Source organism: Osmia lignaria, unplaced genomic scaffold (assembly GCF_051020975.1).
Source record: "Osmia lignaria lignaria isolate PbOS001 unplaced genomic scaffold, iyOsmLign1 scaffold0003, whole genome shotgun sequence".
In the NCBI taxonomy this organism is placed as follows: Eukaryota; Metazoa; Arthropoda; class Insecta; order Hymenoptera; family Megachilidae; genus Osmia; species Osmia lignaria.
The window spans coordinates 20590617-20607269 of NW_027478160.1; positions in this window are offsets into that span (position 1 = coordinate 20590617).

Here is a 16653-nt window from a genome sequence, read left to right on the forward strand (position 1 = left end):
AGGTTAAGAGACCTTTTTTGTAGAGAATTATGTTTCCTACAATTTATGTTCTATGATATTTTTTGATCAGAAGCGTAGTTTTCGAGATATATCAAGATATTTAAAAGTTCCGAAGCCGCACCAACTTAATAGAGATACAGAAACACCGTGACCCCTCTCTTTGAGATAACTCTGCACTATTGCGAGCTCGAAATGCCACTTCCAGTTTAGCTGTGCAGAAGAAGAACAACAAGAAGAAGAAATATCTCGAAATATGTCCGTGAGGCCCCTTCCCTTGAGATAAATCTGCAAATATCTCGGAAACGAAGCGAGCTATGGCAAAATGTTAAGAGACCTTTTTTGTAGAGAATTATGTTTCTTACAATTTATGTTCTATGATATTTTTTGATCAGAAGCGTAGTTTTCGAGATATATCGAGATATTTAAAAGATCCGAAGCCGCACCAACATAATAGAGATACAGAAACACCGTGGCCCCTTTCTTTGAGATAACTCTGCACTAGTGCGAGCCGCAAATGCCGCTTCCAGCTTAGCTGTGCAGAAGAAGAACAACAAGAAGAAGAAATATCTCGAAATATGTCCCTCAGGCCCCTTCCCTCGAGATAAATCTGCAAATATCTCGGAAACGAAGCGAGCTATGGCAAAATGTTAAGAGACCTCTTTTGTAGAGAATTAAGTTTCCTACCTTTTATGTTCTATGATATTTTTCGATCAGATGCGTAGTTCTCGAGATATATCAAGATATTTAAAAGTTCCGAAGCCGCACCAACATAATAGAGATACAGAAACACCGTGGCCCCTTTCTTCGAGATAACTCTGCACTATTGCGAGCTGCAGATGCCACTTCCAGCTTAGCTGTGCAGAAGAAGAACAACAAGAAGAAGAAATATCTCGAAAAATGTCCGTCAGGCCCCTTCCCTTGAGATAAATCTGCAAATATCTCGGAACCGAAGCGAGCTATGGCAAAATGTTAAGAGACCTTATTTGTAGAGAATAAAGTTTCCTACTTTTTATGTTCTATGATATTTTTTGATCAGATGCGTAGTTCTCGAGATATATCAAGATATTTAAAAGTTCCGAAGCCGCACCAACATAATAGAGATACAGAAACACCGTGGCCCCTTTCTTTGAGATAACTCTGCGCTATTGCGAGCTGGAAATGCCACTTCCAGTTTAGCTGTGCAGAAGAAGAACAACAAGAAGAGGAAATATCTCGAAATATGTCCGTCAGGCCCCTTCCCTTGAGATATATCTGCAAATATCTCGGAAACCAAACGAGCTATGGCAAAAGGTTAAGAGACCTTTTTTGTAGAGAATTATGTTTCTTACAATTTATGTTCTATGATATTTTTTGATCAGAAGCGTAGTTTTCGAGATATATCGAGATATTTAAAAGTTCCGAAGCCGCACCAACATAATAGAGATACAGAAACACCGTGGCCCCTTTCTTTGAGATAACTCTGCACTAGTGCGAGCTGCAAATGCCACTTCCAGCTTAGCTGTGCAGAAGAAGAACAACAAGAAAAAGAAATATCTCGAAATATGTCCGTCAGGCCCCTTCCCTTGAGATAAATCTGCAAATATCTCGGAAACGAAGCGAGCTATGGCAAAATGTTAAGAGACCTTTTTTGTAGAGAATTAAGTTTCCTACTTTTTATGTTCTATGATATTTTTTGATCAGATGCGTAGTTCTCGAGATATATCAAGATATTTAAAAGTTCCGAAGCCGCACCAACATAATAGAGATACAGAAACACCGTGGCCCCTTTCTTTGAGATAACTCTGCACTATTGCGAGCTGCAAATGCCACTTCCAGCTTAGCTGTGCAGAAGAAGAACAACAAGAAGAAGAAATATCTCGAAATATGTCCGTCAGGCCCCTTCCCTTGAGATAAATCTGCAAATATCTCGGAAACGAAGAGAGCTATGGCAAAATGTTAAGAGACCTTTTTTGTCGAGAATTAAGTTTCCTACTTTTTATGTTCTATGATATTTTTTGATCAGATGCGTAGTTCTCGAGATATATCAAGATATTTAAAAGTTCCGAAGCCGCACCAACATAATAGAGATACAGAAACACCGTGGCCCCTTTCTTTCAGATAACTATGCACTATTGCGAGCTGCAAATGCCACTTCCAGCTTAGCTGTGCAGAAGAACAACAAGAAGAAGAAATATCTCGAAATATGTCCGTCAGGCCAGTTCCTTTGAGCTGAATCTGCAAATATCTCGGAAACGAAGCGAGCTGTGGCAAAATGTTAAGAGACGTTTTTTGTAGAGAATTATGTTTCCTACAATTTATGTTCTATGATATTTTTTGATCAGAAGCGTAGTTTTCGAGATATATCGAGATATTTAAAAGTTCCGAAGCCGCACCAACATAATAGGGATACAGAAACACCGTGGCCCCTTTCTCTGAGATAACTCTGCACTAGTGCGAGCCGCAAATGCCACTTCCAGCTTAGCTGTGCAGAAGAAGAACAACAAGAAGAAGAAATATCTCGAAATATGTCCGTCAGGCCCCTTCCCTTGAGATAAATCTGCAAATATCTCGGAAACGAAGCGAGCTATGGCAAAATGTTAAGAGACCTTTTTTGTAGAGAATTATGTTTCCTACAATTTACGTTCTATGATATTTTTTGATCAGAAGCGTAGTTTTCGAGATACATCGAGATATTTAAAAGTTCCGAAGCCGCACCAACATAATAGGGATACAGAAACACCGTGGCCCCTTTCTTTGAGATAACTCTGCACTAGTGCGAGCCGCAAATGCCACTTCCAGCTTAGCTGTGCAGAAGAAGAACAACAAGAAGAAGAAATATCTCGAAATATGTCCGTCAGGCCCCTTCCCTTGAGATAAATCTTCAAATATCTCGGAAACGAAGCGAGCTATGGCAAAATGTTAAGAGACCTTTTTAGTAGAGAATTAAGTTTCCTACTTTTTACCTTCTATGATATTTTTTGATCAGATGCGTAGTTCTCGAGATATATCAAGATATTTAAAAGTTCCGAAGCCGCACCAACATAATAGAGATACAGAAACACCGTGGCCCCTCTCTTTGAGATAACTCTGCACTATTGCGAGCTGGAAATGCCACTTCCAGTTTAGCTGTGCAGAAGAAGAACAACAAGAAGAAGAAATATCTCGAAATATGTCCGTTAGGCCCCTTCCCTTGAGATAAATCTGCGAATATCTCGGAAACGAAGCGAGCTATGGCAAAATGTTAAGAGACCTCTTTTGTAGAGAATTAAGTTTCCTACTTTTTATGTTCTATGATATTTTTTGATCAGATGCGTAGTTCTCGAGATATATCAAGATATTTAAAAGTTCCGAAGCCGCACCAACATAATAGAGATACAGAAACACCGTGGCCCCTTTCTTTGAGATAACTCTGCACTATTGCGAGCTGTAAATGCCCCTTCCAGCTTAGCTGTGCAGAAGAAGAACAACAAGAAGAAGAAATATCTCGAAATATGTCCGTCAGGCCCCTTCCCTTGAGATATATCTGCAAATATCTCGGAAACGAAGCGAGCTATGGCAAAATGTTAAGAGACCTTTTTTGTAGAGATTTATGTTTCCTACAATTTATGTTCTATGATATTTTTTGATCAGAAGCGTAGTTTTCGAGATATATCGAGATATTTAAAAGTTCCGAAGCCGCACCAACATAATAGAGATACAGAAACACCGTGGCCCCTTTCGTTGAGATAACTCTGCACTAGTGCGAGCCGCAAATGCCACTTCCAGCTTAGCTGTGCAGAAGAAGAACAACAAGAAGAAGAAATATCTCGAAATATGTCCGTCAGGCCCCTTCCCTTGAGATAAATCTGCACATATCTCGGAAACGAAGCGAGCTATGGCAAAATGTTAAGAGACCTCTTTTGTAGAGAATTAAGTTTCCTACTTTTTATGTTCTATGATATTTTTTGATCAGATGCGTAGTTCTCGAGATATATCAAGATATTTAAAAGTTCCGAAGCCGCACCAACATAATAGAGATACAGAAACACCGTGGCCCCTTTCTTTGAGATAACTCTGCACTATTGCGAGCTGTAAATGCCACTTCCAGCTTAGCTGTGCAGAAGAAGAACAACAAGAAGAAGAAATATCTCGAAATATGTCCGTCAGGCCCCTTCCCTTGAGATATATCTGCAAATATCTCGGAAACGAAGCGAGCTATGGCAAAATGTTAAGAGACCTTTTTTGTAGCGAATTATGTTTCATACAATTTATGTTCTATGATATTTTTTGATCAGAAGCGTAGTTTTCGAGATATATCGAGATATTTAAAAGTTCCGAAGCCGCACCAACATAATAGAGATACAGAAACACCGTGGCCCCTTTCGTTGAGATAACTCTGCACTAGTGCGAGCCGCAAATGCCACTTCCAGCTTAGCTGTGCAGAAGAAGAACAACAAGAAGAAGAAATATCTCGAAATATGTCCGTCAGGCCCCTTCCCTTGAGATAAATCTGCACATATCTCGGAAACGAAGCGAGCTATGGCAAAATGTTAAGAGACCTTTCTTGTAGAGAATTAAGTTTCCTACTTTTTATGTTCTATGATATTTTTTGATCAGATGCGTAGTTCTCGAGATATATCAAGTTATTTAAAAGTTCCGAAGCCGCACCAACATAATAGAGATACAGAAACACCGTGGCCCCTTTCTTTGAGATAACTCTGCACTATTGCGAGCTGCAAATGCCACTTCCAGCTTAGCTGTGCAGAGGAAGACCAACAAGAAGAAGAAATATCTCGAAATATGTCCGTCAGGCCAGTTCCTTTGAGCTGAATCTGCAAATATCTCGGAAACGAAGCGAGCTATGGCAAAATGTTAAGAGACCTTTTTTGTAGAGAATTATGTTTCCTACAATTTATGTTCTATGATATTTTTTGATCAGAAGCGTAGTTTTCGAGATACATCGAGATATTTAAAAGTTCCGAAGCCGCACCAACATAATAGAGATACAGAAACACCGTGGCCCCTTTCTTTGAGATAACTCTGCACTAGTGCGAGCCGCAAATGCCACTTCCAGCTTAGCTGTGCAGAAGAAGAACAACAAGAAGAAGAAATATCTCGAAATATGTCCGTCAGGCCCCTTCCCTTGAGATAAATCTGCAAATATCTCGGAAACGAAGCGAGCTATGGCAAAATGTTAAGAGACCTTTTTTGTAGAGAATTAAGTTTCCTACTTTTTATGTTCTATGATATTTTTTGATCAGATGCGTAGTTCTCGAGATATATCAAGATATTTGAAAGTTCCGAAGCCGCACCAACATAATAGAGATACAGAAACACCGTGGCCCCTTTCTTTGAGATAACTCTGCTCTATTGCGAGCTGTAAATGCCACTTCCAGCTTAGCTGTGCAGAAGAAGAACAACAAGAAGAAGAAATATCTCGAAATATGTCCGTCAGGCCCCTTCCCTTGAGATAAATCTGCAAATATCTCGGAAACGAAGCGAGCTATGGCAAAATGTTAAGAGACCTTTTTTGTAGAGAATTAAGTTTCCTACTTTTTATGTTCTATGATATTTTTTGATCAGATGCGTAGTTCTCGAGATATATCAAGATATTTAAAAGTTCCGAAGCCGCACCAACATAATAGAGATACAGAAACACCGTGGCCCCTTTCTTTGAGATAACTCTGCACTAGTGCGAGCCGCAAATGCCACTTCCAGCTTAGCTGTGCAGAAGAAGAACAACAAGAAGAAGAAGTATCTCGAAATATGTCCGTCAGGCCCCTTCCCTTGAGATATATCTGCAAATATCTCGGAAACGAAGCGAGCTATGGCAAAATGTTAAGAGACCTTTTTTGTAGAGAATTATGTTTCCTACAATTTACGTTCTATGATATTTTTTGATCAGAAGCGTAGTTTTCGAGATACATCGAGATATTTAAAAGTTCCGAAGCCGCACCAACATAATAGGGATACAGAAACACCGTGGCCCCTTTCTTTGAGATAACTCTGCACTAGTGCGAGCCGCAAATGCCACTTCCAGCTTAGCTGTGCAGAAGAAGAACAACAAGAAGAAGAAATATCTCGAAATATGTCCGTCAGGCCCCTTCCCTTGAGATAAATCTGCAAATATCTCGGAAACGAAGCGAGCTATGGCAAAATGTTAAGAGACCTTTTTTGTAGAGAATTAAGCTTCCTACTTTTTATCTTCTATGATATTTTTTGATCAGATGCGTAGTTCTCGAGATATATCAAGATATTTAAAAGTTCCGAAGCCGCACCAACATAATAGAGATACAGAAACACCGTGGCCCCTCTCTTTGAGATAACTCTGCACTATTGCGAGCTGGAAATGCCACTTCCAGTTTAGCTGTGCAGAAGAAGAACAACAAGAAGAAGAAATATCCCGAAATATGTCCGTTAGGCCCCTTCCCTTGAGATAAATCTGCAAATATCTCGGAAACGAAGCGAGCTATTGCAAAATGTTAAGAGACCTCTTTTGTAGAGAATTAAGTTTCCCACTTTTTATGTTCTATGATATTTTTTGATCAGATGCGTAGTTCTCGAGATATATCAAGATATTTAAAAGTTCCGAAGCCGCACCAACATAATAGAGATACAGAAACACCGTGGCCCCTTTCTTTGAGATAACTCTGCACTATTGCGAGCTGTGAATGCCACTTCCAGTTTAGCTGTGCAGAAGAAGAACAACAAGAAGCAGAAATATCTCGAAATATGTCCGTCAGGCCCCTTCCCTTGAGATAAATCTGCAAATATCTCGGAAACGAAGCGAGCTATGGCAAAATGTTAACAGACCTTTTTTGTAGAGAATTATGTTTCCTACAATTTATGTTGTATGATATTTTTTGATCAGATGCGTAGTTCTCGAGATGCATCGAGATATTTAAAAGTTCCGAAGCCGAACCAACATAATAGATATACAGAAACACCGTGGCCCCTTTCTTTGAGATAACTCTGCACTAGTGCGAGCCGCAAATGCCACTTCCAGCTTAGCTGTGCAGAAGAAGAACAACAAGAAGAAGAAATATCTGGAAATATGTCCGTCAGGCCCCTTCCCTTGAGATATATCTGCAAATATCTCGGAAACGAAGCGAGCTATGGCAAAATGTTAAGAGACCTCTTTTGTAGAGAATTAAGTTTCCTACTTTTTATGTTCTATGATATTTTTTGATCAGATGCGTAGTTCTCGAGATATATCAAGATATTTAAAAGTTCCGAAGCCGCACCAACATAATAGAGATACAGAAACACCGTGGCCCCTTTCTTTGAGATAACTCTGCACTATTGCGAGCTGTAAATGCCACTTCCAGCTTAGCTGTGCAGAAGAAGAACAACAAGAAGAAGAAATATCTCGAAATATGTCCGTCAGGCCAGTTCCTTTGAGCTGAATCTGCAAATATCGCGGAAACGAAGCGAGCTATGGCAAAATGTTAAGAGACATTTTTTGTAGAGAATTATGTTTCCTACAATTTATGTTCTATGATATTTTTTGATCAGAAGCGTAGTTATCGAGATACATCGAGATACTTAAAAGTTCCGAAGCCGCACCAACATAATAGAGATACAGAAACACCGTGGCCCCTTTCTTTGAGATAACTCTGCACTAGTGCGAGCCGCAAATGCCACTTCCAGCTTAGCTGTGCAGAAGAAGAACAACAAGAAGAAGAAGTATCTCGAAATATGTCCGTCAGGCCCCTTCCCTTGAGATATATCTGCAAATATCTCGGAAACGAAGCGAGCTATGGCAAAATGTTAAGAGACCTTTTTTGTAGAGAATTATGTTTCCTACAATTTACGTTCTATGATATTTTTTGATCAGAAGCGTAGTTTTCGAGATACATCGAGATATTTAAAAGTTCCGAAGCCGCACCAACATAATAGGGATACAGAAACACCGTGGCCCCTTTCTTTGAGATAACTCTGCACTAGTGCGAGCCGCAAATGCCACTTCCAGCTTAGCTGTGCAGAAGAAGAACAACAAGAAGAAGAAATATCTCGAAATATGTCCGTCAGGCCCCTTCCCTTGAGATAAATCTGCAAATATCTCGGAAACGAAGCGAGCTATGGCAAAATGTTAAGAGACCTTTTTTGTAGAGAATTAAGCTTCCTACTTTTTATCTTCTATGATATTTTTTGATCAGATGCGTAGTTCTCGAGATATATCAAGATATTTAAAAGTTCCGAAGCCGCACCAACATAATAGAGATACAGAAACACCGTGGCCCCTCTCTTTGAGATAACTCTGCACTATTGCGAGCTGGAAATGCCACTTCCAGTTTAGCTGTGCAGAAGAAGAACAACAAGAAGAAGAAATATCCCGAAATATGTCCGTTAGGCCCCTTCCCTTGAGATAAATCAGCAAATATCTCGGAAACGAAGCGAGCTATTGCAAAATGTTAAGAGACCTCTTTTGTAGAGAATTAAGTTTCCCACTTTTTATGTTCTATGATATTTTTTGATCAGATGCGTAGTTCTCGAGATATATCAAGATATTTAAAAGTTCCGAAGCCGCACCAACATAATAGAGATACAGAAACACCGTGGCCCCTTTCTTTGAGATAACTCTGCACTATTGCGAGCTGTGAATGCCACTTCCAGTTTAGCTGTGCAGAAGAAGAACAACAAGAAGCAGAAATATCTCGAAATATGTCCGTCAGGCCCCTTCCCTTGAGATAAATCTGCAAATATCTCGGAAACGAAGCGAGCTATGGCAAAATGTTAACAGACCTTTTTTGTAGAGAATTATGTTTCCTACAATTTATGTTGTATGATATTTTTTGATCAGATGCGTAGTTCTCGAGATGCATCGAGATATTTAAAAGTTCCGAAGCCGAACCAACATAATAGATATACAGAAACACCGTGGCCCCTTTCTTTGAGATAACTCTGCACTAGTGCGAGCCGCAAATGCCACTTCCAGCTTAGCTGTGCAGAAGAAGAACAACAAGAAGAAGAAATATCTGGAAATATGTCCGTCAGGCCCCTTCCCTTGAGATATATCTGCAAATATCTCGGAAACGAAGCGAGCTATGGCAAAATGTTAAGAGACCTCTTTTGTAGAGAATTAAGTTTCCTACTTTTTATGTTCTATGATATTTTTTGATCAGATGCGTAGTTCTCGAGATATATCAAGATATTTAAAAGTTCCGAAGCCGCACCAACATAATAGAGATACAGAAACACCGTGGCCCCTTTCTTTGAGATAACTCTGCACTATTGCGAGCTGTAAATGCCACTTCCAGCTTAGCTGTGCAGAAGAAGAACAACAAGAAGAAGAAATATCTCGAAATATGTCCGTCAGGCCCCTTCCCTTGAGATAAATCTGCAAATATCTCGGAACCGAAGCGAGCTATGGCAAAATGTTAAGAGACCTTATTTGTAGAGAATTAAGTTTCCTACTTTTTATGTTCTATGATATTTTTTGATCAGATGCGTAGTTCTCGAGATATATCAAGATATTTAAAAGTTCCGAAGCCGCACCAACATAATAGAGATACAGAAACACCGTGGCCCCTTTCTTTGAGATAACTCTGCGCTATTGCGAGCTGGAAATGCCACTTCCAGTTTAGCTGTGCAGAAGAAGAACAACAAGAAGAGGAAATATCTCGAAATATGTCCGTCAGGCCCCTTCCCTTGCGATAAATCTGCAAATATCTCGGAAACGAAGCGAGCTATGGCAAAATGTTAAGAGACCTTTTTTGTAGAGAATTAAGATTCCTACTTTTTATGTTCTATAATATTTTTTGATCAGATGCGTAGTTCTCGAGATATATCAAGATATTTAAAAGTTCCGAAGCCGCACCAACATAATAGAGATACAGAAACACCGTGGCCCCTTTCTTTGAGATAACTCTGCACTATTGTGAGCTGTAAATGCCACTTCCAGCTTAGCTGTGCAGAAGAAGAACAACAAGAAGAAGAAATATCTCGAAATATGTCCGTTAGGCCCCTTCCCTTGAGATAAATCTGCAAATATCTCGGAAACGAAGCGAGCTATGGCAAAATGTTAAGAGACCTTTTTTGTAGAGAATTAACTTTCCTACTTTTTATGTTCTATGATATTTTTTGATCAGATGCGTAGTTCTCGAGATATATCAAGATATTTAAAAGTTCCGAAGCCGCACCAACATAATTGAGATACAGAAACACCGTGGCCCCTTTCTTTGAGATAACTCTGCACTATTGCGCGCTGCAAATGCCACTTCCAGGTTAGCTGTGCAGAAGAAGAACAACAAGAAGAAGAAATATCTCGAAATATGTCCGTCAGGCCCCTTCCCTTGAGATAAATCTGCAAATATCTCGGAACCGAAGCGAGCTATGGCAAAATGTTAAGAGACCTTATTTGTAGAGAATTAAGTTTCCTACTTTTTATGTTCTATGATATTTTTTGATCAGATGCGTAGTTCTCGAGATATATCAAGATATTTAAAAGTTCCGAAGCCGCACCAACATAATAGAGATACAGAAACACCGTGGCCCCTTTCTTTGAGATAACTCTGCGCTATTGCGAGCTGGAAATGCCACTTCCAGTTTAGCTGTGCAGAAGAAGAACAACAAGAAGAGGAAATATCTCGAAATATGTCCGTCAGGCCCCTTCCCTTGCGATAAATCTGCAAATATCTCGGAAACGAAGCGAGCTATGGCAAAATGTTAAGAGACCTTTTTTGTAGAGAATTAAGTTTCCTACTTTTTATGTTCTATGATATTTTTTGATCAGATGCGTAGTTCTCGAGATATATCGAGATATTTAAAAGATCCGAAGCCGCACCAACATAATAGAGATACAGAAACACCGTGGCCCCTTTCTTTCACATAACTATGCACTATTGCGAGCTGCAAATGCCACTTCCAGCTTAGCTGTGCAGAAGAAGAACAACAAGAAGAAGAAATATCTCGAAATATGTCCGTCAGGCCACTTCCCTTGAGATAAATCTGCAAATATCTCGGAAACGAAGCGAGCTATGGCAAAATGTTAAGAGACCTTATTTGTAGAGAATTAAGTTTCCTACTTTTTATGTTCTATGATATTTTTTGATCAGATGCGTAGTTCTCGAGATATATCAAGATATTTAAAAGTTCCGAAGCCGCACCAACATAAAAGAGATACAGAAACACCGTGGCCCCTTTCTTTGAGATAACTCTGCGCTATTGCGAGCTGGAAATGCCACTTCCAGTTTAGCTGTGCAGAAGAAGAACAACAAGAAGAGGAAATATCTCGAAATATGTCCGTGAGGCCCCTTCCCTTGAGATAAATCTGCAAATATCTCGGAAACGAAGCGAGCTATGGCAAAATGTTAAGAGACCTTTTTTGTAGAGAATTATGTTTCTTACAATTTATGTTCTATGATATTTTTTGATCAGAAGCGTAGTTTTCGAGATATATCGAGATATTTAAAAGATCCGAAGCCGCACCAACATAATAGAGATACAGAAACACCGTGGCCCCTTTCTTTGAGATAACTCTGCACTAGTGCGAGCCGCAAATGCCGCTTCCAGCTTAGCTGTGCAGAAGAAGAACAACAAGAAGAAGAAATATCTCGAAATATGTCCCTCAGGCCCCTTCCCTCGAGATAAATCTGCAAATATCTCGGAAACGAAGCGAGCTATGGCAAAATGTTAAGAGACCTCTTTTGTAGAGAATTAAGTTTCCTACCTTTTATGTTCTATGATATTTTTCGATCAGATGCGTAGTTCTCTAGATATATCAAGATATTTAAAAGTTCCGAAGCCGCACCAACATAATAGAGATACAGAAACACCGTGGCCCCTTTCTTCGAGATAACTCTGCACTATTGCGAGCTGCAGATGCCACTTCCAGCTTAGCTGTGCAGAAGAAGAACAACAAGAAGAAGAAATATCTCGAAAAATGTCCGTCAGGCCCCTTCCCTTGAGATAAATCTGCAAATATCTCGGAACCGAAGCGAGCTATGGCAAAATGTTAAGAGACCTTATTTGTAGAGAATAAAGTTTCCTACTTTTTATGTTCTATGATATTTTTTGATCAGATGCGTAGTTCTCGAGATATATCAAGATATTTAAAAGTTCCGAAGCCGCACCAACATAATAGAGATACAGAAACACCGTGGCCCCTTTCTTTGAGATAACTCTGCGCTATTGCGAGCTGGAAATGCCACTTCCAGTTTAGCTGTGCAGAAGAAGAACAACAAGAAGAGGAAATATCTCGAAATATGTCCGTCAGGCCCCTTCCCTTGAGATATATCTGCAAATATCTCGGAAACCAAACGAGCTATGGCAAAAGGTTAAGAGACCTTTTTTGTAGAGAATTATGTTTCTTACAATTTATGTTCTATGATATTTTTTGATCAGAAGCGTAGTTTTCGAGATATATCGAGATATTTAAAAGATCCGAAGCCGCACCAACATAATAGAGATACAGAAACACCGTGGCCCCTTTCTTTGAGATAACTCTGCACTAGTGCGAGCCGCAAATGCCGCTTCCAGCTTAGCTGTGCAGAAGAAGAACAACAAGAAGAAGAAATATCTCGAAATATGTCCGTCAGGCCCCTTCCCTTGAGATAAATCTGCAAATATCTCGGAAACGAAGAGAGCTATGGCAAAATGTTAAGAGACCTTTTTTGTAGAGAATTAAGTTTCCTACTTTTTATGTTCTATGATATTTTTTGATCAGATGCGTAGTTCTCGAGATATATCAAGATATTTAAAAGTTCCGAAGCCGCACCAACATAATAGAGATACAGAAACACCGTGGCCCCTTTCTTTGAGATAACTCTGCACTATTGCGAGCTGCAAATGCCACTTCCAGCTTAGCTGTGCAGAAGAAGAACAACAAGAAGAAGAAATATCTCGAAATATGTCCGTCAGGCCCCTTCCCTTGAGATATATCTGCAAATATCTCGGAAACGAAGCGAGCTATGACAAAATGTTAAGAGACCTTTTTTGTAGAGAATTATGTTTCCTACAATTTATGTTCTATGATATTTTTTGATCAGAAGCGTAGTTTTCGAGATATATCGAGATATTTAAAAGTTCCGAAGCCGCACCAACATAATAGAGATACAGAAACACCGTGGCCCCTTTCTTTGAGATAACTCTGCACTAGTGCGAGCTGCAAATGCCACTTCCAGCTTAGCTGTGCAGAAGAAGAACAACAAGAAAAAGAAATATCTCGAAATATGTCCGTCAGGCCCCTTCCCTTGAGATAAATCTGCAAATATCTCGGAAACGAAGCGAGCTATGGCAAAATGTTAAGAGACCTTTTTTGTAGAGAATTAAGTTTCCTACTTTTTATGTTCTATGATATTTTTTGATCAGATGCGTAGTTCTCGAGATATATCAAGATATTTAAAAGTTCCGAAGCCGCACCAACATAATAGAGATACAGAAACACCGTGGCCCCTTTCTTTGAGATAACTCTGCACTATTGCGAGCTGCAAATGCCACTTCCAGCTTAGCTGTGCAGAAGAAGAACAACAAGAAGAAGAAATATCTCGAAATATGTCCGTCAGGCCCCTTCCCTTGAGATAAATCTGCAAATATCTCGGAAACGAAGAGAGCTATGGCAAAATGTTAAGAGACCTTTTTTGTCGAGAATTAAGTTTCCTACTTTTTATGTTCTATGATATTTTTTGATCAGATGCGTAGTTCTCGAGATATATCAAGATATTTAAAAGTTCCGAAGCCGCACCAACATAATAGAGATACAGAAACACCGTGGCCCCTTTCTTTCAGATAACTATGCACTATTGCGAGCTGCAAATGCCACTTCCAGCTTAGCTGTGCAGAAGAACAACAAGAAGAAGAAATATCTCGAAATATGTCCGTCAGGCCAGTTCCTTTGAGCTGAATCTGCAAATATCTCGGAAACGAAGCGAGCTGTGGCAAAATGTTAAGAGACGTTTTTTGTAGAGAATTATGTTTCCTACAATTTATGTTCTATGATATTTTTTGATCAGAAGCGTAGTTTTCGAGATATATCGAGATATTTAAAAGTTCCGAAGCCGCACCAACATAATAGGGATACAGAAACACCGTGGCCCCTTTCTCTGAGATAACTCTGCACTAGTGCGAGCCGCAAATGCCACTTCCAGCTTAGCTGTGCAGAAGAAGAACAACAAGAAGAAGAAATATCTCGAAATATGTCCGTCAGGCCCCTTCCCTTGAGATAAATCTGCAAATATCTCGGAAACGAAGCGAGCTATGGCAAAATGTTAAGAGACCTTTTTTGTAGAGAATTATGTTTCCTACAATTTACGTTCTATGATATTTTTTGATCAGAAGCGTAGTTTTCGAGATACATCGAGATATTTAAAAGTTCCGAAGCCGCACCAACATAATAGGGATACAGAAATACCGTGGCCCCTTTCTTTGAGATAACTCTGCACTAGTGCGAGCCGCAAATGCCACTTCCAGCTTAGCTGTGCAGAAGAAGAACAACAAGAAGAAGAAATATCTCGAAATATGTCCGTCAGGCCCCTTCCCTTGAGATAAATCTTCAAATATCTCGGAAACGAAGCGAGCTATGGCAAAATGTTAAGAGACCTTTTTAGTAGAGAATTAAGTTTCCTACTTTTTATCTTCTATGATATTTTTTGATCAGATGCGTAGTTCTCGAGATATATCAAGATATTTAAAAGTTCCGAAGCCGCACCAACATAATAGAGATACAGAAACACCGTGGCCCCTCTCTTTGAGATAACTCTGCACTATTGCGAGCTGGCAATGCCACTTCCAGTTTAGCTGTGCAGAAGAAGAACAACAAGAAGAAGAAATATCTCGAAATATGTCCGTTAGGCCCCTTCCCTTGAGATAAATCTGCGAATATCTCGGAAACGAAGCGAGCTATGGCAAAATGTTAAGAGACCTCTTTTGTAGAGAATTAAGTTTCCTACTTTTTATGTTCTATGATATTTTTTGATCAGATGCGTAGTTCTCGAGATATATCAAGATATTTAAAAGTTCCGAAGCCGCACCAACATAATAGAGATACAGAAACACCGTGGCCCCTTTCTTTGAGATAACTCTGCACTATTGCGAGCTGTAAATGCCCCTTCCAGCTTAGCTGTGCAGAAGAAGAACAACAAGAAGAAGAAATATCTCGAAATATGTCCGTCAGGCCCCTTCCCTTGAGATATATCTGCAAATATCTCGGAAACGAAGCGAGCTATGGCAAAATGTTAAGAGACCTTTTTTGTAGAGAATTATGTTTCCTACAATTTATGTTCTATGATATTTTTTGATCAGAAGCGTAGTTTTCGAGATATATCGAGATATTTAAAAGTTCCGAAGCCGCACCAACATAATAGAGATACAGAAACACCGTGGCCCCTTTCGTTGAGATAACTCTGCACTAGTGCGAGCCGCAAATGCCACTTCCAGCTTAGCTGTGCAGAAGAAGAACAACAAGAAGAAGAAATATCTCGAAATATGTCCGTCAGGCCCCTTCCCTTGAGATAAATCTGCACATATCTCGGAAACGAAGCGAGCTATGGCAAAATGTTAAGAGACCTCTTTTGTAGAGAATTAAGTTTCCTACTTTTTATGTTCTATGATATTTTTTGATCAGATGCGTAGTTCTCGAGATATATCAAGATATTTAAAAGTTCCGAAGCCGCACCAACATAATAGAGATACAGAAACACCGTGGCCCCTTTCTTTGAGATAACTCTGCACTATTGCGAGCTGTAAATGCCACTTCCAGCTTAGCTGTGCAGAAGAAGAACAACAAGAAGAAGAAATATCTCGAAATATGTCCGTCAGGCCCCTTCCCTTGAGATATATCTGCAAATATCTCGGAAACGAAGCGAGCTATGGCAAAATGTTAAGAGACCTTTTTTGTAGCGAATTATGTTTCCTACAATTTATGTTCTATGATATTTTTTGATCAGAAGCGTAGTTTTCGAGATATATCGAGATATTTAAAAGTTCCGAAGCCGCACCAACATAATAGAGATACAGAAACACCGTGGCCCCTTTCGTTGAGATAACTCTGCACTAGTGCGAGCCGCAAATGCCACTTCCAGCTTAGCTGTGCAGAAGAAGAACAACAAGAAGAAGAAATATCTCGAAATATGTCCGTCAGGCCCCTTCCCTTGAGATAAATCTGCACATATCTCGGAAACGAAGCGAGCTATGGCAAAATGTTAAGAGACCTTTCTTGTAGAGAATTAAGTTTCCTACTTTTTATGTTCTATGATATTTTTTGATCAGATGCGTAGTTCTCGAGATATATCAAGTTATTTAAAAGTTCCGAAGCCGCACCAACATAATAGAGATACAGAAACACCGTGGCCCCTTTCTTTGAGATAACTCTGCACTATTGCGAGCTGCAAATGCCACTTCCAGCTTAGCTGTGCAGAGGAAGACCAACAAGAAGAAGAAATATCTCGAAATATGTCCGTCAGGCCAGTTCCTTTGAGCTGAATCTGCAAATATCTCGGAAACGAAGCGAGCTATGGCAAAATGTTAAGAGACCTTTTTTGTAGAGAATTATGTTTCCTACAATTTATGTTCTATGATATTTTTTGATCAGAAGCGTAGTTTTCGAGATACATCGAGATATTTAAAAGTTCCGAAGCCGCACCAACATAATAGAGATACAGAAACACCGTGGCCCCTTTCTTTGAGATAACTCTGCACTAGTGCGAGCCGCAAATGCCACTTCCAGCTTAGCTGTGCAGAAGAAGAACAACAAGAAGA